Genomic DNA, 22,184 nt, shown 5'->3' with positions numbered 1-22,184 from the left:
GCATCCTTTAAGCATATGCACAATACATAAATCTTAAATAATAAATAAAAAGAACAATATTAGCAAAAATTACTTTAAAACAATCAACTTGTTAAAAATAATGCTTTAAAACAAAATAGAAAGGAAAATAAGCATAAGGCAGCGAAGAAGTCCTAGCGGTAACATAACACTTTTTGCTGAGTTAAATAGTGACCTGACATTTGCCCTGTGATGGACTGGCACTCCTTGCACTTGATGCTTATAGGGGGGACTTTGCCCACTGCCATATGCTCAAGTGGATTTGAAGATGAATTGGTTGATAAATTAGTGATTTTGTTGTGCATATCTGTCTTGCTTACAGTACAGGTTCTAACAGCAGAACCATAGCACAAATGAGGTAATGATGAGGTTTTAATGGCCCTTCGTCTGAAGTAGTACAAATCCGAGTCAGTGTGATGCTCCTCTAGATCACATCACAGCCTGCTCAGCATACTCCTGGAACTTTCCATCTCCTTGGTTAATTGTACTTCAGGATGTTTCTTATGTGAAACCACATATGCAGGTAGCCTGCTGTAGTAACATCTGTGAACTGCTGTACACCATCTGCTGATTGGAGGCATATTAACTTGTTCTTAATTTCCAAATCTTAGCAGTGGCAATAGACGATTAAAAGCATATATCACCCCTCATTCAGTCACAGAGCACACTATAGCCTTCCTTCCTGACCCCTCCATTTACAATGAAACCATAAACTTGTAAGCCTTACTGAGGCTTGCCTTACTTACTCCATTGTCTGACATGTAATACACACGTGAAAACACAAGTGTTGTTTTTGCATGCCTAAAATACTCGCTACATGTACATCATGTAATGCCAGGCTTTTCATTCCCACAGACTTTTTCTGTGACGTACACTACATTGAGGTCACATTGTCCCTAACACTGTGGTTACTGTTTTGTTTCCATTACATTTTTATCCTAAGATTCTCGGTTGCAACTGTAAAAGCTTGAAGCTCAGGTGGTTCCTGCTCTGAACATGCATGCCATGCTGAGCCACAGTGACATTGCACTCGCTGTCTGTGACGGCTTTCAGATTACAAGCCTGTACTCAGGCATTAGTACATTGTGTGCCACCTTAATTATTTGGATTTGTTTTGTTTTGTGTCATACATTATTTAATGCAAAATGCAGTAATAAGTGTACACTTAAAAACTGGTTCTTGCTTTTACACTGTAATTTAAAGTGACTGACTGAAAATGAGCATGTTTTAAGGCTTTACGTATCCTTTTCTAGTAGAGCTGAATTATCTTACACGGGGGTCACATTTACAAGTATAATTTATGTGAAAACAACTTAAATAGATTTCATGCCTTAAATATTAGCACCAATCGTAGAAATCATTTCTAGGGTATATCGCCTATACCCTAGTTCCTTATATTGAATGTACTGAAAATGAAAATGTTTTTAATTCTAAAAAATTATTTATTTGAAAAATTAAACTTTACACTGTTATTTTAAATTCAAACGAAAAGTGATCACCTTCATGGACTCTGCATTATCTGTTTCTAATAAAACTGGCATAATTTTGTCAGATGTCATAATAACTTAATTTATGTTCAAACAAAGCCAAAGAATTTGATAGGCATATACAGTGCCTGTGCTCATTCACATTACACCGCCACATAGTGATGCTGCCAAGTGCACGGGTTCCCAAAATCTGGTGATTTCTTTAACATTTTCCAACTGGATAAAGAGGGCTTGAACAGAATTAGATGTTTTGTGGATATTTCCAGGATGTTTGTACAGTCTTTCGGCTATTTTTCATGGCAAAAAAAATTCCAATTTGTGTTAAGTGTAGTTGACATGCATAAGGGACCACCTTTTTTGTGAAGATATTGAAAAAAGTGTTTGTGATCGCCACTTATTTGTACAGTGCCAAGCAAAGATCACGACTTTGTAATAAAATCCTTTTTAATTGCAAAACGTTGCCATGAAAGTGGCTTTAGGCTGATGCATCTGCAATAATGTGTCAAATGTATTACACACCCTACATGACAGGAGCATGCGTGTATTGTCTATGTGATAATGACACCATCTGGTGTGATTGGCTTTTTAGGGGTCTCGGGCTGGTGAGTATTATTATAGGGATGGAGGCTGGCTGACTCAAAAGATGAAAAAGTTTTACTTAATGATTTAGCTGGGTGTTTTTTTTCCTTATGATTGGTTAATATTAGATCTATGTGTTTGGTTTAGGTTAGGACACTAAAAGGAAATAGGTGTCATAATTTGATTAAGTAGATCAAACAACGTATTTCTTTCAATAATCTTTTGTAATAACAGGAGATGAGAAACTTAAACCTACACAAGTGTTTTATATTAAAACTAACTTATTTCAATTAAATGGAAATAGGTGTCATCATTTTATCATGAGTTATTTTCTTCAGTGCAACTACACAAAGTGTAAACACTAATTGTCAGTGTTTAATGGAACTTGAAAACTTGAAGATAAGGATAAATTGGCAGAAACAGGGGTCCTGTGCATCTTAAAACAGTGCTGCATAAAACTATATATATACAGTATATAAAAACAACAAGCAGCAAACACAACAATTAGCACTGTAGTAACATTCTGTATATATCTTGTCACTCTTACAACTAATGGATCTAAAATGGTACTTTGCTTTATTATTTGATTTCTTGTGGAGCCATTGCTTGACAAAGAACCATCAATTCTAGGAAGTGTTCTTTGCTTAGGAAGCTGGTTCTTTGGGCTTTGGAAAGGTTGCTAATATGTGGACAAAACAGAAATCTTTAATGTCAAGTAGGCTACGTAGAAGGGCACTAACAAGTCAAGAAAAATGTAACTTAGCCTTTGTTACTGTATGGAGCTAGACTCCTTTTAAAATCAGAAACCCACTGGCATTTAACAAATCTGTTATTGTCAATTCATAGTTACTTATCTGTGGTGGGTTGGCACCCTACCCAGGATTGGTTCCTGCCTTGTGCCCTGTGTTGGCTGGGATTGGCTCCAGCAGACCCCCGTGACCCTGTGTTCGGATTCAGCGGGTTGGAAAATGGATGGATAGTTACTTATGGGACTTGACAGCTCCAAATAGAAGGTTCTTTCTGGAACCTTCATGTTGATATTTTTTTGAGAATTGAAAATGGTTCTTTATATGGCATCACTCTGAAGAACTGCTTTAGCACCTTTATTTTAAAGAAGGCAGGTAAGTATCACATTTAGGATCGCAGTCTGATGTTCTTGTTTTTTTTAGTGTTCCATGGTATTGGGGGGTTCATTTTCAGCCATCAGGTGTGATCAGGGTCACCCTGAAGTATCATTTTCAAAACGTTAACATTTAATTTGGATTCCACATAAAATTCATGCACTTACTGAAATGAAAAGTTCATTGTTACAGACTCTGAGGTAGTTCTTGTCTGGAATGTAGGACTCTGTATTTGTGTTTTTCATATAACAGGCACGTTTACATTATGTATTTAAGTAGCACAAAAACATTTGATGTACTGATGCACGAATTTTAATACACTCTTAAAAATCTTGGTTCTTTAAGGGCACTTTATGGTTCTTTACTGGGTTGTGTAGTTCCTTGTTAAACTATAGCTTGACAAAGCACCATGGCATTCTGGGAAGGCCTCTTTGCACATGAAGTGGGTTCTGTGTGCTCTGAAAAACTTACTAATATGTAGAAGAAAGTGGAAATCTTTACTGTATGGTAAACTACCTAGCAGGACATTAACAGTTCAAGATAACCTGGACTTGGCTTGTGTGATTCTGTGCAGCCAGAGTCCTTTTTAAAATCCTGACTCACTGGTATTTCACTAATCTGTTATGGTTATTTACTATATGGAGCCTGTTATGGATCTCAATAAATTGAGGTTCTTTCTGGAACCTCCATATGGTTGAGTGTTTTTGAAACCAAAAATGGTTCACCCGTGGCATCGCTCAGAAGAACCACTCTGGCACCTTTATTTTTAAGAGTGTGTATTGTGTGTGCTTAAAAAAAAGCTTACTTTTTGATAAGTGAGATTACAGTAGATGATGAATTTTTCACTTATTATCCATTTATATGTATATATTTATATAATGCATGAACCTGTGTACCTATTGAACCAGCAATTAAATGTTTACCAAGTACACCCATTAATATTGTAATCTTTACTCCATTGGCAAGCCATTTAGTAATATTTAATAACATAGCGTATGAGATTATTGCATTGCAAGCTCACCACTCTGATTATTTTTAAGTGTGCACTACTATTATTTAACAACTGCTATATTAAATTTATTGTTTACACCCATTAGGGAAAGCGGGGGACGTCATAGTGGACCTTTGACAAGAAGCGTAATACTATAAAAATAACTCATTTATACGGATTTTCTATTGACTGGAGGTGGATTGGTAATGTCAGGTGCCCACTTACTCAAGGAAATTCCGTCCATACGTGTGAATTTTATTTTTATATTACCTCGGGAGATGAAGGTAATAAGCCATAAAACAAGCCGATAAGAAGGTCATGTGCAAAAAGGAAAATCGCGATCCCTCGGAGAAGCTCAACTGTTGTATGTCATTACGATTGTTACGTTTTATATTTAAAAACCGCCCTTGCGGATAAGCCGCTCATTGGGCTCGTATATCACAGCCAATTAAATGACCGCAGCACTTGACCCCGGACACCCGCGCGGCGCAGAGCCGGAGTGCTACTGGCGAGCCCGAAAATGAAAAACGCGAGCCGACAAAGTGTGAATGGAGTTTTTCACACTGGGATTTATTTATTTAAACTACTTCCGTGCTGCTTCGTATTCATTTCCCCAAAGTCCTTGGCGTTATGTATTTAGAAAAAAAAAAAAATAATGCAATAGTTGTTTTTGTTCTAACTAGCGCATGTGTCCAATTCAATAAAGGACATCTACTCAGAAGTGACTTGTTCCTTTTACCTGTAAAACGCATCGCTTATTATGCAATGGCATTCATAAATCGATCCGTCGTTACTTGGCATAGCGTCTTTTATAACGAGCCATAAAAATAACAGAAGGGAGTTGTACTGTAAGAAGCACAAGATGAACAGCAGAGGATTTGATTTCGAGAGCCTCACGTGCAGGACAACTCGTGCGACAGGACAGCATGAGGTGTGGGGAAAGAGATAAACGACTCCCGGTAATCTGTACGCGGTTCTCACCCAGAGAAGGGTCGCAAAGTACGACAAGACAAGACATTCGGTGTAACTAATGGTGTGCTTTAAATGTATCACACAGACCAGAGACGTTTTAAGCCTGGGCCTGAAATGTGATAAGATCAAAGACCCATCGATGGACATAAATAAATTGAGGCTCTCACCAATAAAACATTTGCGACATTAAGTGCAAACTATTACAAGTGTTCATTTTTTTTTATGCTTTTCATGTTGACATTAATCACTTAACATTAGCACTTTCTCCTGATATTCGTTTTGTACGCATATTGATTTTTTTTTTAAAATTGCCTTGGGTATTAGCGTCTATTAAATAAAGAGTAACAATAATATTGAGTTCCGGGCCACTGTAATAGTAAATCAGTTTGTACGAAGAATTCAGTCAATTTACTTAAAATTATGTTACGGAGTTGAAAATTAATGGACGAAAAATCAGTTTCTAATTCCTAAAATGTAGATTCTGGCTTGCAGCAGCCCCGGCTAGAATAAAGCGGTTTTGGATAATGAATGGGTAACACACAGCCATCTGTGGGTGTTGTCATTTCTGCTCTTCAGATCTCAAACGTTACGCAATGTAGGGTAGAGTGCGTTTATATCTTTTAAAAGTTACAACTAAAATGTTAAATTGTCCTTTTTATAACTGCCAAATTCCTGAGATTCTGTGGGATAAAGTCAGTAAGTAAAGTCAACTTGAAATGAAACGTAACGGCATATAATGTGATAGTAAGCTTTACATGCATAATAAATTGTTAATAATACCAGGTACTTTTAAGTATCATTTGGAGTCATCTGTTTAAAATAAACAAAACCGAAAGTCGTTTGGTGAAAAAGTACCAGCAAACAAATATTTTTTTACGGTAAGGGCAGCGTACGTGAAGACCTTCATTCCGAACTTAGCGATACCAGCGTTAATGCCAAGCCCCGACGGGTTTTTGGGAGTGGAAAACGAAGCGCCATATGGGTACGTATTCGTTTTTTCAAACGAGGCCTTTCATCACAAGGACGCTTGTGATTCGAGACTATCCCAGGCGAAATCACCAAGCCACTTAAACGTTATTGCGGAGTCATCTATGAGATTTCTTAAATTGTTTGTTGCTTGTATGAAATTGATGTTTTAGAGAATAACTGCTCCGTAATTGATATTCGGTTACAAATCGAGGCGATAATGTCTTCAGATGCAGTTAATGGAAAATTATAAGAGATGCACGAGCATGCGCTGTTTCGTCTTGGCTTTCCACCAATGCTGATTCCTGCGCCCGATCACACTTGACATTCTAAAGGAAACATGGGTTCAGAAGGTTGGATTAATTCTGCCAGATAGTCATATGTCATCAAATTAACATAGTTCACATATATTTTCTTAGCATAATTAATGCCTCTCGGCTTATTTAATTAATTGTTATTCATCCATTATGGGACCCGTTAGAACCCCGGGGCGTAATGTTCAAGGAATGATCTAACCCTGAAACAAACCACGGAGCACTAAACAGTTGCAGTCAAACTGGGAGTCTCAAAAAAAAAAAAAAAAAAAGAAGACACGGACGCTTATGTGATGCAGGAGAGAGAAAAATTCTACAGAAAGCAGTTAACCATTTTTTATCCGCTTTGAAACAGTTGCATATCCCATAGCAAATGATCTGCCAAACAGTTACGGACCACATGCACGCATACACCCACACAACAGGCCATTTCAATGATGCCAGTTAATCAAACAAGCACGTCAGTAGGAGGCGGAAGGAAAAGGAAAAGAGAGCAAACTCCACACAAACAGTGGCCATGATTCGAACCCAATTTAGTGGAACTTTAAAGCAGCAGAATCGCCAGTTCGAGTGCTTGGCTATGCCTTTACGTAGCAGCTAGTTTTATGGAAAGGCATACAGGACCGACCCGATCAAAGTAGGAATGACTCAGACTAGAGACATTGTACGGGATTATTCCGCGAGTTTACACTTTCTGCCTACTTTTTTGCATAAGTCAACATCACCCACCCGCAAGCAGAGTCTCTGCAGTTGTTCCGTTTTGCGTGTTTTCTGAGCCAATCGAGATACTGACTCATTAGCTGTTGTTGTGGTTACCCGTTTAAAGCTCCACCCCTGTCTTTCACATGTGCATTTTATTTGAATTTGGCAATTCAGGTGTCAATTTTCAAAAATCCATGCCTAAAGCAGGTCAAGAGAAGCTTTTCTACATTGAGAACGTGTCTCAATATTTGCAGTTTATTGATTAATCGAGGGAATGATCTGTGTTTGACCTTGCTAGTAAAGGCACTATCATATAATATGGTAGGGTGCAGTGTGATAAAAACATGCAAGGTGCACCAACCCATGTGTTGCGTGCAAGAAATCCAACGCTTGCTCTGGCTAACTGGATACTTACTGGGCGTATGCGCGAGAATGGGACAATAGTGTGTGTATTTTTTTTCTACTCACACCCTCGTTCCTCTTTAATTTAAATGTGATAAAACACAACTGAGAATGTGGCTGGAGCTGGAAAAAGATGTTCCTTCCCAGTGGTGGGATGTTAATGAACTTCCAGAATCCTCTAGCCAAGAATGACGTCATAGCGGAGCGCAGCTACTGTCGCTCCCGGGAACAGACTGGAGCCTCTAGCGTCCACGTCTCGAAAGTGCACCTTGCTGGGACTCGCTCTTTGCCTGGAAAGGCATCTTTGCTTCGGACCCGAGTCGATGCGAGCGACTGTGGTTCTCTTCTTTTTTCCCTGTGCCTCGTTTAATCTCGAATGCTAATTACGCAAGAGTAAGTGGAACTGTTATCCGAAACGCTGTAAAAAGTGCTCTCTTTTGTGGCGCTTTTGCATGAGAGCCGCGTGGCGGAGGTGCAAAAAAGAAAACGCGAGATCGACGGAGTAACTTCTCGCTCTCGACTCGTGCTATGAAATCAAGCCGCGGCGAGCCGATGGCTAACAGATACCAAAGCGCGACGCCCTGGCTGTCCTGTTGGGGATTTGTCAGCCTCAAGGTAAGGAATTTAAAGTCTTCGCCGTATTGTATGCAGCGGTATAATCGAAGTTAACTGTAGTTGACATACTTCTTCGGTAGATGAATTGAGAAAGCGACACAACTATTTACGGCCTTATAAAAGACTGCGCAGCGTCGTCTGAACCGCTCAGCGCAAAGGTTTTTTGCGCAAGCGCAGTGATTATAGGCAGGTGTGCGAGTGTGTGCGCGCGCGCGTGCGTGCGATAATGGTTAAGTGGAATTTGTGCGAAGGGGAATCCAAAGACGCAGATTTTCAGCTTACAAATGATATGATATATGCGTCTGGTTTAATTGCCTTTGATGTTGCCAAATAATTCGCTCCTAAGAGCAGATTACTGAATGATGTGATGTACTTCGCTCAGTTTTTGCAACGAGCATGAACTGGACACACTTCCAGGAACTGCGCGCAACTGAATGTTTATTAAAGGCGCCCGACCAGCCTCAACAAACTAAGTAAATGGGCGTTAAATTATCTCTTTATGCGTTTGAAATTCTTGATTTTTGCAAATACATGGGACGCGTTGTAATCACTCTTGATTGTCGCTGATGCCTGGCTCTTAACAGCTTTAAACCTTCACTTCAAGGCCCAACTGTAACTAGTTATATCTACAAAAGAAACGTCCAAGGCCGAATATTTCGAGAAAGATCACAAAGCACAGGGCTGAGATGAGTTACGGTTTATCGCAAATCAATTGTTTTGGATGTAATACACGGCTTTTTGTGAAACGTCCTGGTATCTGCGAGGAAATGGGCTCCCAGGAGCACCAGTAGACCCTGTGTGTGAGTTTAAGTTGGCTCTTAACTGACATATGCCAAACTTCACTTTATTTTTTAGACGTTGGGACCCGATACCCAAGGTCTTCAAAGAATATGAAAACGGCATTTTATTTCCAAGGAAGCTGAAGTGCTGCATAAAGTTTACGGCTTCCGATTTAAAGAGGAGTATTAACGGTACCCAGCCGCATTTTTTGGGTTCAGTTGTTCAATGAAAATGTAAACTCTCGCATTCAGCTAGATATATTTACCATTGTGAAGTTCTTCAGACGCTGGAGAACAAGATCCGATATTCGAACTATTCACGGGCTCAGTTTAAATAAAAAGGTGCACATTGAAAGGTACAGACTTGAAAAATAATTAGGCAGTAAACGATGACCCATGCTTAAACCCAGGTGCTTCGCTACAGTGGTGCACGTCTAGTTTGGAACAAAGCAATTGTCGGGCCCGGTTATTTGTGGCACTACATATTTATTATAAGGGTAGAGCGCCCAATTAAATGCGCGAAGAGTTGACACCTTCGTGCATCCATGCAGCTCTCGGAGTACTGTAGTACCAAAAAAAGAAGCCTGTCTTCATATTTTGTTTTATATAGAGCTCTTTTCGAATCGACCTCTTTATGCACAGTGGAAAGTTGTATTCATTTCAGTAATTTAAAACACAAGTAATTGTGTTTTAAATACTCTAAAATAATAAATTAGTGTTACTATATTGTAAAGTTGAAATATTTTAAAAGTAATCTTTATGTATACGGTGTATATGCATTATGTGTATATATTTCACTATAAAGGATTCGTTTCATCTGTGGTTTTTAGAATGCCGCTTTATAGTTTACTGTAGCACAAAAATAAGACTAGATTTAATTTAATTAATTAACAGATCATATATCCATTTTGGACCCGCTTAATCCAGTCTCAGAAAACTGGAAAACATTGTGGTATACGTAAGATGCAAACCGAGATCTTCCATGCACGTTAATCAGTAGTCATACATCTGTTTTCTGAACAGTTAGTGGGTGCCCCAGACAAAACTGTTGCACCATGCATAAATTATTCGGTGTTTGAGTGACTGGTTTTGCGTAAAGATTGATTTCAAATTCACTCGGCATGGCTAAGGATGTGCATGTTTCCATTTTTTATTTTGTACTTGAGACCTCCAGGTTTTCCTGTGCTGGAGAAATAACCGGCAGATGCTCGTGAACCTGTGCTGTGACGGTAATCGTGTTTGCCAGTAATATGTTTTAGTTACTGCATCAGCTGTCCGAGGCACAAAAATAAATTACGTTAAAGAAAAGTAAACCAATATATCTCGCATGCATTGATTTGTTTACATTTCTACGCTGAAGTGAAATCAAAGAAAGGCCGAAAGGACTGCCACTGCGATGTTGTTTAGATATCGCATTTTGTTGGGTTTTATACTTTTATTTTTTTTTTATAGTGTGTGATTGTTCTAATAGAGCAGCGGGTTTCTTTATTACGTTCAGAAATCCGACCAAAGGACGAACTTTGAGGTAAAAAGGAAGATCTTAGAAGACAACCTGTAAAAACAGAATTTTGAAATGACTGATTGTTAAAGAAATGTTTGGTCAAATTAAATAAAAGATGAGTAAATAAAGGTTTAGATTAGTGAGAAATACATATTTAGTTGATCAGAAAATGTAAATATGATTTTAATGCATTTTCTCATTGATTGTAAGGTATTTTGACCTCGATCAATTGACGCTTAAACAATGGTCATGAGAGCAAGGGTCCACCAAATGCATATTTAAAGAATTTCTGAGGAAGTGTTTTTTCTTAGAAATGTGTTGGCTGTTAAGTACTGGGCGTATTTAATGCCAAAAGTAACCTTATAGCTAATTATCAGCGTATTAGTTAGATTTTTTTTTGTAAGTGAATTTGAAAACTGTTGTTTACCGTAACATCATCGGATTCATTTCCTAGTAAAACAACACCTAAATAATAGCCGCTGCCCAGTTTATAACAAACGGCTTGCACTGCACATTTGATTATTGTTATTGATCACTTTGGAAGTCGTCTGGGAAATTGCACTGAATTTAAGAGATGTAGGTATTTTCTTATACAAAAGGTATCAATAGAAAAGAAGATGCAGTTTCCACTTTATATCTTAAAAGAATACTTAAAATATTTAATAGCAATTTTTATTATTTAGTCCTAACTTCTGTGTGTAGACATGTTTTTGTGTGTTTGGAGGGTCTTGGGCTTATTTGATTTGCGTATATAATATCCACACGAAAGAAGAAATGTAAAATAAAGCAACTCAAAGGTAGAGGGGATCTATAGGTGTTTGTGTAATGATACACATCCAGTTACCGGGAGGTGAATCCAATCGCATTAGCTTCAAGATCAAGGCAGGAAGCAATCCTGGGAAGGACAGGCAGGCACCCAGACAACCATACCAAGCCAGTTTACAGTCACCAGGGCTGTGCTTGTACGTTTATACATCATCAGCCTAGAGTCACTGTAAACCATTCCATTTTCTCTGTGATGAAAGTCTACATCATAGCTTGAACATTTTCATGTCTACTTTAATTACAGAAGCATATTTCGTGCACGTATAAAACTTTATATTATTCGGTGTTGGTGTAAAACAGGATATGTGTGTGTGTATATATGTGTGTGTGTATATATATATATATATATATATATATATATATATATAATATATATATATATATATATATGCACGCTTTATTAAATTAAGGTTTTAAGAAGTATTTGCATATACATGTAAAACTGTATGTCATAGCTAACAAGTATGTACTTTTAATTTTTCTCGTTTATTAAGCAGTTGTAGATAAACGCATGTATCATAATTTATAACAAATGCATAATATTTTCAAAGTGCACAAGTTTATAGTTCTGAAAACGTATACGTTTTTACGAAATATAAAAATTAAATGAGGTGTATTTATGTTTGTAGATCAGTATTTAACTTGTGACACTGTTTGAATTAAAGTGCATGTCAAGCAATGGCATGTGTTTAAATGTGTTAATCTGTGTTTGCGTGCGTGATGTGAAGGAGCACTTCGAATGTGCCGGATTACCACTTGTGTCGCAGATTTTCAATGACTGGGTTTTAGATGAGAGAGAGAGAGAGAAAAAAACTTGCCGGAGGCGGGGGCTGCTTGCTTTAACTATTCAAAACAGAAAAGTCCACGACTGTACATGATAGGTTAACGTAACCGTCAAGAGCCGAGTGTCCGCTTCTTATTGGACCCGAGGACGTGGTATTAAAATCGGATCGGCTCCAATTGGGGGCCTGATTCCGGAAGAAGTAACGTCTGCGTTTTGCACTTCTTTTGGCTTGCGCATAACTTTCAGCCGCTGGAATATAGATAGACAAAAATAATAAAGTTCTCCGGTTTAAGGAGGACAAGATAATCGAGTATTGCATCCCCATTAATTTCATGGTTTGCATCTTGGCGATCAGTTATGACAAAGGAACGAGGAAGGACTCGAGAGGCGCTGGTATTTTCGCAGCCAGATTAAACCCAGTGTGGAGAAAAAAAGAGCGACGCCGAGATGAGACTGAAATGGTGAGGGAAGGACCAGCACCGGACATGGAGCTGACAGCGTTTTTTCACTCCAGAACATGCAGAAGCAGATGCGTCAGCGCATCCATGTACTGTACGGCGATCAGTGGGGGTTTCCACTTTGTATCTCTCGGAATGTTACATTAAATATAAAGAAGGAAAGAAAGAAAAGAAACAAGGAGCATGAAACATGCGAGCGAAGAAGTAGGTCACCGTCGCTACAGCATTCTGCAAAGAGCATCGACTCCGTACGCTTCCTATTCTGCAAGTGTAATTAACACCGCCGATCATCCGCTATAAGTGGAGCGTGGCTTCGATTGCCTGTGCCAGGTCTGAAGCCCCAACTTCCTGATGCGTGTTCAGGTAATCATCATGCTTTATGCCTTTATCCTTTTTATTTTCTGGACTGTGTTTCGTGCTTGGTGATGAACATCGCGCTCCCTTTGCATTAGATTTTGACTGATCGCTGTTCACCTTTAGATTTTTTTGTCTTAAAAGAATCAATAGAAAGGTTGTTTAATCAAGATGGGCGAGTTTCGATTTGATTCTCGTCTCTCCCACGCAACTACGTTCTCTTATATGTTTACCACTCCCCCAACCTCTGCCCCACCCCCCTATCTCCAAATCTCCACGAAGACCTGGGTGGAGAGACCGGACATCGTTTCAGTAATGTATTCACTTTTGCTGGACGGGTCCATCTATCAGCCATCGTCAGCTTTTTTCTCTCCGTAGTAATTTCCCGGGAATTCAAAGTGTCAGGTCCGGCTTACGCTAGAAGTGCAGTAATGCCTATCCATCAATTTACTGGATACTCGTATCTATTACGTGGTCGCGGGAAGCCGACGTGGAAGAAACTCCACTCTGTACTAAGTCAATAAAATTCGCGGCTTTTATTTGACAATAAGCGCACATGAGAGTTAAGTCTGTTTTGTTTATTCAGTCGATGGCTTGTGTGTCATTAATAAACTGACAAACACTAATGCACACCCGTTAGTGTTTCTGTTTTACGGATCTAGGGTTCCGAGTTCGATTCCTGATTAATTTCTTCTCCCGTGACTTCTTGTGTGTGTAACTTATCCGAGTAAAGTTTCCTGCCGGCCATCTTTCCTGCATTTTAAATTACCGGTAGCACCAGATTTGGCGGCTGCAAGTAACTGTGCACTAAAATAAATGGGTTGGTATTTCATCACGTGTTGCCAGTTTGGTCCCCAGTGTTTCCAGGATATAGCGTCCGTGGCTCATAGTGGCCCCGTAATGGAGAATGCCGGTTCAGAAAATGAACGGAAGGATAACAGCATCCTAATTACTGAAGGATGACTTTCATTTTATGTCAAGAAGAAACCGACTCTCCAACAGGTGTTTCTCTAAAAATCTCTGGTTACCCCAGGAGCAAGTATATGATTATGTTGTTAAAAGTTTACCATTAGAATTTTTGTTCAGAAATCTGTGATGCCATGTGGAGTTTTAGAATAGTGGACAATAGTTTAATTGTTTCCTCTCCAATCTGCATTCTCTCTGAAGTCCAACTAAGCCGTTTTTATAATCTCATTCATTTATTTGTCCCTCACATGCAATTCCACTGATTTAGAGCTTTTGTGTGGTAACATATGGCAGAGCAGTGACTGAGATATTTGACAGACATTTTCTGGCCACTTTCAGTTATGGATTTGGTGACAGTTCAAAAGAAACTGAGCCTGGATATTTCCTTACTGAGCTGACACAGTGATGAGTGGTGTTGCCTCAGAGTTCAGTTTTTCTGGTTTGGTTTGGGTGTCCTTATAGGATTTTCTCCATGTGCCCAAATTTCCATCCACATCAGAAAGTTGTGTGTGATGGGTTACCAGATGTCTGTAAACTGTCATGGTATGAGTAAGTGTGTGTGTCCTATAATTAGTGAGTATCCATTTGGGTGCAGGACGCTGCCAGGGCAGGTACTTTTTCCCCATTTTGCAATTGCAATATTAAATTTGTAAAGATGGTGGGTAAGTTCTTCTGTGTAATTGGTCCATTGTCATTAGTTTATAGTTTTCTTAACCTTTCTGGCTGGGCATGCCCAACACAGTCAGTGTGACATTTTGGTCAAAAACTTTTTTTTTTTTTTTTAGTGCAGAGTTATGTGTAGCTGGAGACTTGTAGGAACACGAAGCAGGGAAACAGTGTTTGGTGGGGATGCTTGCTAGTTATAGCAGGTCAGGTCAGGGATACCACTAAAGAAGCTGAATATCTTGGGACATACAAAGAATATGCAAGCCACACAGATATGACAGGGACTGGAATTAAACTTTAATCTCTGTAACTGGAAGAAGGCGACAGTGCCAACTACTGAGCCATGGTGCTAGTGAAATTTTATGTCTTTTTTTTTTTTTTTTTTTGTTGATATCTGCATCTGGTTGTAAATGCAATGTCAAAACAAGACCAAACAATTTGGAAAACTGTTCAGGTGACTTGTTTTCCTTGGAAGTCAAGGTTTCTTTGTGTTTGTGTTTTGGTGAAAAGTGAGTTTTTGTTTGGTGGTGATGCACTTTTATACTCCCTTTCTCTTCATAACAACTTTGGCTGAATCTGAGGGTACCATTTCCACGTGAGCACATTCATTTTAATTTGGCTTGTGTGCTGGTGCCTGGGTCACAGCGGGTCACCTGTTGAATAGCCTGGTATTTGGTACTTGTTTCTGATTTTTGACTTAAGATTGAAGTATGACAGTTTTATTTTTTAGATGCTTTTGAATGGTAATATTCTTAGAATGAAACATTAGAACTACAAAAGAAGCAGCATTTAGCATTGACAGGGTGTTAGGTATGTGTTCTCTGTTGTAGAGTGTACTGAGAAAAATTAAGAATTTGTTTTATCAAAGTAAAAAAAAAAAAAAAAAAAAAAAAATCCAGCATTGCTCTAGTGGCTTTCAGTTAATCACTCTTAAGTATGTGACTCAGGCGATAAAGATGCCGAAGTCGAATATTTCATATGCTTTCCAGATAACTGAGGACGGCTGTGGGCAATTTACAGAAATTTTTATTTTCACTTACAACTGTGAAAGCAATTATTAGCTTCTGATCAATTTAAAATTTGGATTTGCTGAGAATGACAGCAAAGGGAATAAGAGTCTACAGTGTTCATGTATACCCTTCCCTCCCCCATTGGTGCAGGAGGCCACACATCCAGGGAGACACCTGTACCATCAGATCCTGCGAAATGCCCTTGGGGCTTAATATTCCCGTGTACTTCATTTGATATCCTCTCCAATTATAGAGCTTGCAGTAGACGCTGCGAGTCCCACAGCTGCACTTTAAAGATCATGAATCTGAATGCAGCTGCAGCTTTCTTGCAACCAGTGGATCAATGTGGCAAAGATTTTATGGGGATGTACTCAGAGATGTAATAAAATATTGGAATTTACAGTTGAAAAGAAATATACAGGGGTGGGCAAAAATAGGTTTACAGTTGTTTGTTCTTGTATTATTTGTATTTTTCTTTTTGTTAAAATGCGCTCGAGTGTAGCGATCATAATCTGCATGTCTGTTTCCATACAAACAACTGTAAACTAACTTTTGAGCACCCCTGTATGTGTGTGTATATAGATGTAGATATATGTACAGGTGCTGGTCATAAAATTAGAATGTCATGACAAAGTTGATTTATTTCAGTAATTCCATTCAAAAAGTGAAACTTGTATATTAGATTCATTCATTACACACAGACTGATGTATTTCAAATGCTTATTTCTTTTAATGTTGATGATTATAACTGACAACTAATGAAAGTCCCAAATTCAGTATCTCGGAAAATTAGAATATCAATTAAGACCAATGCAAAAAAAGAATTTTTAGAAATGTTGGCCAACTGAAAGGTATGAACATGAAAAGTATGAGCATGTACAGCACTCAATATTTAGTTGGGGCTCCTTTGGCCTGGATTACTGCAGCAATGCGGCGTGGCATGGAGTTGATCAGTCTGTGGCACTGCTCAGGTGTTATGAGAGCCCATGTTGCTCTGATAGTGGCCTTCAGCTCTTCTGAATTGTTGGGTCTGGCGTATTGCATCTTCCTCTTCACAATACCCCATAGATTTTCTATGGGGTTAAGGTCAGGCGAGTTTGCTGGCCAATCAAGAACAGGGATACCATGGTCCCTAAACCAGGTACTGGTAGCTTTGGCACTGTATGCAGGTGCCAGGTCCTGCTGGAAAGTGAAATCTGCATCTCCATAAAGTTCGTCAGCAGCAGGAAGCATGAAGCTTCCTGGTAGATGGCTGCGTTGACCTTGGACCTCAGAAAACACAATGGACCAACACCAACAGATGACATGGCACCCCAAACCATCACTGACTGTGGAAACTTTACACTGGACGTCAAGCAACGTGGATTCTGTGCCTCTCCTCTCTTCCTCCAGACTCTGGGACCTTGATTTCCAAAGGAAATTCAAAATTTACTTTGATCAGAGAACATAACTTTGGACCACTCAGCAGCAGTCCAAAGGCGAGACGCTTCTGACGCTGTCTCTTGTTCAAGAGTGGCTTGACACAAGGAATGTGACAGCTGAAACCCATGTCTTGCATACGTCTGTGCGTGGTGGTTCTTGAAGCACTGACTCCAGCAGCAGTCCACTCTTAGTGAATCTCCCCCACATTTTTGAATGGGTTTTGTTTCACAATCCTCTTCAGGGTGCGGTTATCCCTATTGCTTGTACGCTTTTTTCTACCACATCTTGTCCTTCCCTTCGCCTCTCTATTAATGTGCTTGGACACAGAGCTCTGTGAACAGCCAGCCTCTTTAGCAATGACCTTTTGTGTCTTGCCCTCCCTGTGCAAGGTGTCAATGGTCGTCTTTTGGACAACCGTCAAGTCAGCAGTCTTCCCCATGATTGTGTAGTCTACAGAACTAGACTGAGAGACCATTTAAAGGCTTTTGCAGGTGTTTTGAGTTAATTAGCTGATTAGAGTGTGGCACCAGGTGTCTTCAATATTGAACCTTTTCACAATATTCTAATTTTCCGAGATACTGAATTTGGGAATTTCATTAGTTGTCAGTTATAATCATCAACATTAAAAGAAATAAACATTTGAAATACTTCCGTATGTGTGTAATGAATGAATCTAATATACAAGTTTCACTTTTTGAATGGAATTAATGAAATCAACTTTGTCATTATATTCTAATTTTATGACCAGCACTTGTATATTGATATTGTGGAGATCAGCCTCGACATAGACAGGCAGACAACATTGGTCCAAACACCACACACGTTTATTTACAATCCTTTACAAATAAATATTGCCCCGCACACAACCCAGTGTCCTTTCACCAATCACCCACAGTCCAGGCCTCTTAAAGTCCTGTCCTCCTTCACCGCCTCCACTCCTCTCCTCCGAGCTTCGTCCTCTTCCACCCGACTCCAGCTGATGACTGGAGGGAGCGGCTCCTATTATTCCAACCCGGACGTGCTTCAGGTGCCTCCTGATGAGCTTCCTGAAGCACTCCGGGTGTCCCTGGTAATACTTGGTGTGGCGGAAGTGCTGATGTCCGGGGCTTCACAGTCTTCATGGCACCCCCTGGCGGTGGCCACGGGCCCCTATAGGGTTGAGCTTCCATGCTCAATTCCCGTGGCCCCCACACAAACCAGAGCAGCTGCTCTTGCGTGGTCTAGGGAAGACATAGTCCCTCTCCCGGTCCTTCTTTCCTTCTTGGCGTCCTGGCTGGGCACAGCCCCCAGCCGCCCACCACTATATATCATCACGAAATCTCCCGAACCATGAGGACTTGGGACTTGAAATGTGGAATGTAGGTTACCGTTGGCCTATAGGTGCTCGCTAAGAAACGGTTTTAAAAATTTCGTGGTCTAAGCTCATTCTCTCTGTATGTCTGTCCGCTTTTCATGAGAGAATTACTTAACAGATTTAGATCTGGTTGTTTTCTATAATTTGCTTGAACTTTTCCGGTTGATTTTGCAACTTCTCTCATCACGCGAAGTACCATAGTTTGCTTGCGGTACTGATGTATTTAACCCCTTAACCGCCCTCTGCCGGATATATCCGGCACCGTTGTTTTATTGCTAACGCCATACTGCCGGAATTATCCGGCACATTTGCCTGTGGTTATATGAATGCCTGGCAAGTAGTATAACTGACGGTTTGGCGTGGGTATTATTACTACGTTGTATTTCGACAAGTCTGTGGTTGTTTTGGCCGGTCATGTGACGTGATTCGCATGTAACAGCTGTGAATATGGCGAAACGTAAACTGACTTCAAGTGAGGCTTTGCAGGCGATTTTGGACAGTTCTGATCATGATTGTAGCAGTTCTGAAGAAGATTTTAGCGACAGTGATGAGCAGCAACGTGTGCTGCATGATACTGTGAATGAAGACGCATCGGATGACGGCGCTGAGTGGGTGTATCCCCAGCATCTCAGCTGGGCTGCTGCCCGTGGTGAACTACCTTTTCTGCATTCATTTGAGGGAACGTGTGGCTTTATTGTTGATGTAAACAATTACACTGCTGAGCAGTTTTATGAGCTGTTTGTGTCACCTGATTTGATCAGACATTTTGTTCATCAGACAAATCTGTATGCAGCACAGTTTATTGAGAAAAATCGCAATTTACCTCCACATTCCCGTGTTCGTGCTTGGTTTGACACTGATGAAAACGAAATGAAAAAATTCATTGGGATTTTTGATGTTGATGGGAATAATCAGAAAACCAGATATTGAGATGTACTGGTCTACAGATCCTATGTATGCAACACCTATTTTTGCAGCTGTCATGACACGTAACCGATTCTCTTTGCTGCTGAAATTCTTTCATTTGAATGACAACAGAAATGAGCCAGATAAGAAAGATCCAAACCGCGACCACTTGTTCAAGCTACGTCCTTTGATTGATCATTTATTTGAAGCATTTCAGTTGCCCTACATGCCAGGACCGTCAGTTGCAGTTGATGAAAGTTTATTGTCGTGGAAGGGCCGCTTACAGTTTCGACAGTATCTACCATTGAAAAGGGCACGGTTTGGTATCAAGATGTTTTGCTTAGCTGAGAATTCAGGTTACATTTATAGATTTCGTGTATACACTGGCAAAGAGGATCCTATGAGTAGTATTTCAGCAGTGTTGCCAGATGAATGTAAGGACTTTGGACTTTCAGAAAAACGCTGTCATGTCTGTTCAAAGAAGGGTCAGCATAGAGACGTCAAGACCTTCTGCTCAAAGTGTCCCAGCAATCCAGGACTTTGTGCAGTTCCCTGCTTTGGCCTGTGGCACAGCAAACTCAAATACTGGGAATGAAACTATGATTGACTGAACTACTTTTGACTTTTGAATTACTTTTGACTGTTCCGTTTTTGTAGTTGACAATAAATCCAGAAGCCTGAGAAAAGGTACATTTTGTGCTTTATTATGTGTTTGCCCATTTCTAGAACTTGCACAACATTTAGTGGTCAATACTGCTTGAATAAATGTAAAAAATGTAAAAAAAATGTAAAAAAGTAAAAAAACGAAAATTGTTCAGATTTCGCCTGGCGTGGGGAATATTTAGGGAGTTGGCGGTTAAAGGGTTAAGCAAATCTAAGAGAGAGTGGCTGTGGGCCAAGAGCAGGGGGGCGGGGCCTTCTTCATTCACTTAGCCAGCCTCTGTTCGAGTTGGTCTACATCTTGCCAGGTGTTGGAGTGCACCTTGCCTCTGCTTAGCTAGCGATACCGGTTTGTTCAACAGACATTATCATCTACAGATTGTTAAGGAGTAACGTTTGATGTTTTTGAGAGAGAGAGAGAGATATCAGAGCTCCATGTGTTTTAGAGGGTAGCTACCGATTGCCAGTGCTTTTCTCCCCACGCGGGGAATGCTCTCCTGTCAGAGCTGAACAAAATCAGATATACTGCCAACGTCTATTGATTGTTAAAGTTTGTCCTGTATCATTACGCAGCCACGGGATCGATCGGTCGTTAATGTGTGTATGTATGTTCCAGCATCATTTCCCAACGGATGGAGCGATTTTCATGAGACTTGGTACACGTTTCTCATTGGTTGACTAAAAATACTGTAGGGTGAAATCAACCCTAACCCTCCCCCTTCTGGGTAGGGTGGGGGGTGATCTTGTGGTCTTGTATGCATGTTATCATCCAGTTGACGCTCGGAACGACCACCAGAGGGCGAACTGGAGGTGACTGCCAGCATTCTTTATGTTTGAGCACCACCATGCCCCTGTTGCTTTTGACATTAGAGTTGGCCAGTTCTGAGCATCAGCTGGACGATAACATACATACAAGACCGCAAGACAAGCACATTAGTGTGAGTCTTCATTGTTTGTTAATTTATTTTTAAAGTTGTTGTTGGTTTTTTTTTTTTTTTTTTTTAATTTTTCTCAAACAATAAAAAAAACAAAACAAAACATTATTTTCCTCCCAGGCAGGTATTTCAGCTAGTGTGTGTGTGTGTGTGTGTGTGATATATATCTATATACATCAGCAGTCCATTGTCCAAGAAGACATGCTGTCCTTAGGAGTCATTTGTAGTGAAAAGGTCAGTTGCACGTTGATCTCTAGTTGTTGGGCCAGCCAGTGGAGCAGTGGAACTGAATTAAAAACAAATGAAGATTAGACATCAATAACAAGAAATACTGAATGAATGAATAATTCACAATTACATTCCAACACGCAGCTGGTTCAGGAGAGCACTGTTTAATTAAGGGTGATGATTACGGAGAGCATGACACACTGAATTCCATTAAATAGATAAGATTGTGAAAAATGACTTGATTTATTTCAGAATTTAAACATGCAGTGTTTCAATGTACAGTTCAGTATGTTGATTTTCTTTAAGTATCCATACAATTTTCTTACTTTTGTTTCACTTCACATTTGCTTTCAGTTTTGTATTTAAATTCTTCTTGGGTTTAAATGTGTTTTTGTTTTCCTTTCTTATCTGCCTGTCTGAACAAAGCATACTGTATGTAATCAAGTCAGACGTTAACTTTTACCATTTCAACTAAAAGACACTTACAGGTAGAGATTGCATTTTACCTCTTAAAACATTTTTTTTTCTTTTGCTTGTTTTAAAGTACTTGTGCTGTTACACCATTACCATGGAATTGGTTGCTTCCTCTTTAACCCTTTTAAATTGCTTCAGTATTTTGGTTGAACTTACCTTGGATTTAGAACATGTTCATTCTTTACTGGATTTTGTTAACCATTGTTTGCACAGGACTAGTGTCACCAGAAGACGCCCAGTTATGTAATCATTACAACAGCACGTCAGTAATTATAGTCTTGTGAAAATCTGTCATGTCAGGGATTTTTTGCTGAAAGTGTTGGTAGTAGGAGGGTCATTTCAAACTGAAGGCAACAACAAATGCATATTCAAATTGTTTGAACACAGAGCGGGTTTTGGCAAACTGCAGGGGTTCTGTTTCCCCCATGGTTAATTCAAAAAGAGTCTGAAGTTCGAATTGTTTCTCTTTTTTTAAAACTAGATGTTAACCAAGGTACGGGATGCATTTTAGTAATAAAGGAAAAATAAAGGAAAAATGTTACGGTTTTAGATTTTCATTTTTCAATCCGTTTTCTTTTTTTTTATTTAAGTCAAACAAGAACTAAGATGGTAAAAATCAGTCAGTCAGTCATTGTCCAACCCACTATATCCTAACTACAGGGTCACAGGGGTCTGCTGGGGCACCTAACCTGCAT

General features: G+C 39.6%; 1 protein-coding gene across 3 annotated transcripts in view; it reads left to right on the top strand.

Moving 5' to 3' along the window:
- Positions 1-22,184, top strand: part of bahd1 (bromo adjacent homology domain containing 1) — a 219,895-nt gene that overhangs the window by 74,920 nt on the left and 122,791 nt on the right. Inside the window, exon 1 of one of the 3 annotated variants that reach the window (XM_028822086.2) lies at positions 7,647-8,167. The exons of 1 other annotated variant lie outside the window; for it this stretch is intronic. The gene's annotated coding sequence lies outside the window, so the exon portion shown is untranslated. Of the gene's footprint in view, positions 1-7,646; positions 8,168-12,247; positions 12,878-22,184 lie in introns of those variants that run through there. One more of the 3 variants, XM_028822084.2, reaches the window with a different exon arrangement.

The sequence above is a fragment of the Erpetoichthys calabaricus genome, chromosome 16 (genome assembly GCF_900747795.2).
Source record: "Erpetoichthys calabaricus chromosome 16, fErpCal1.3, whole genome shotgun sequence".
Taxonomy (NCBI): Eukaryota; Metazoa; Chordata; class Cladistia; order Polypteriformes; family Polypteridae; genus Erpetoichthys; species Erpetoichthys calabaricus.
Note: the sequence above shows the minus strand (reverse complement) of the source record. Positions and strands in the feature narration are given on the sequence as shown.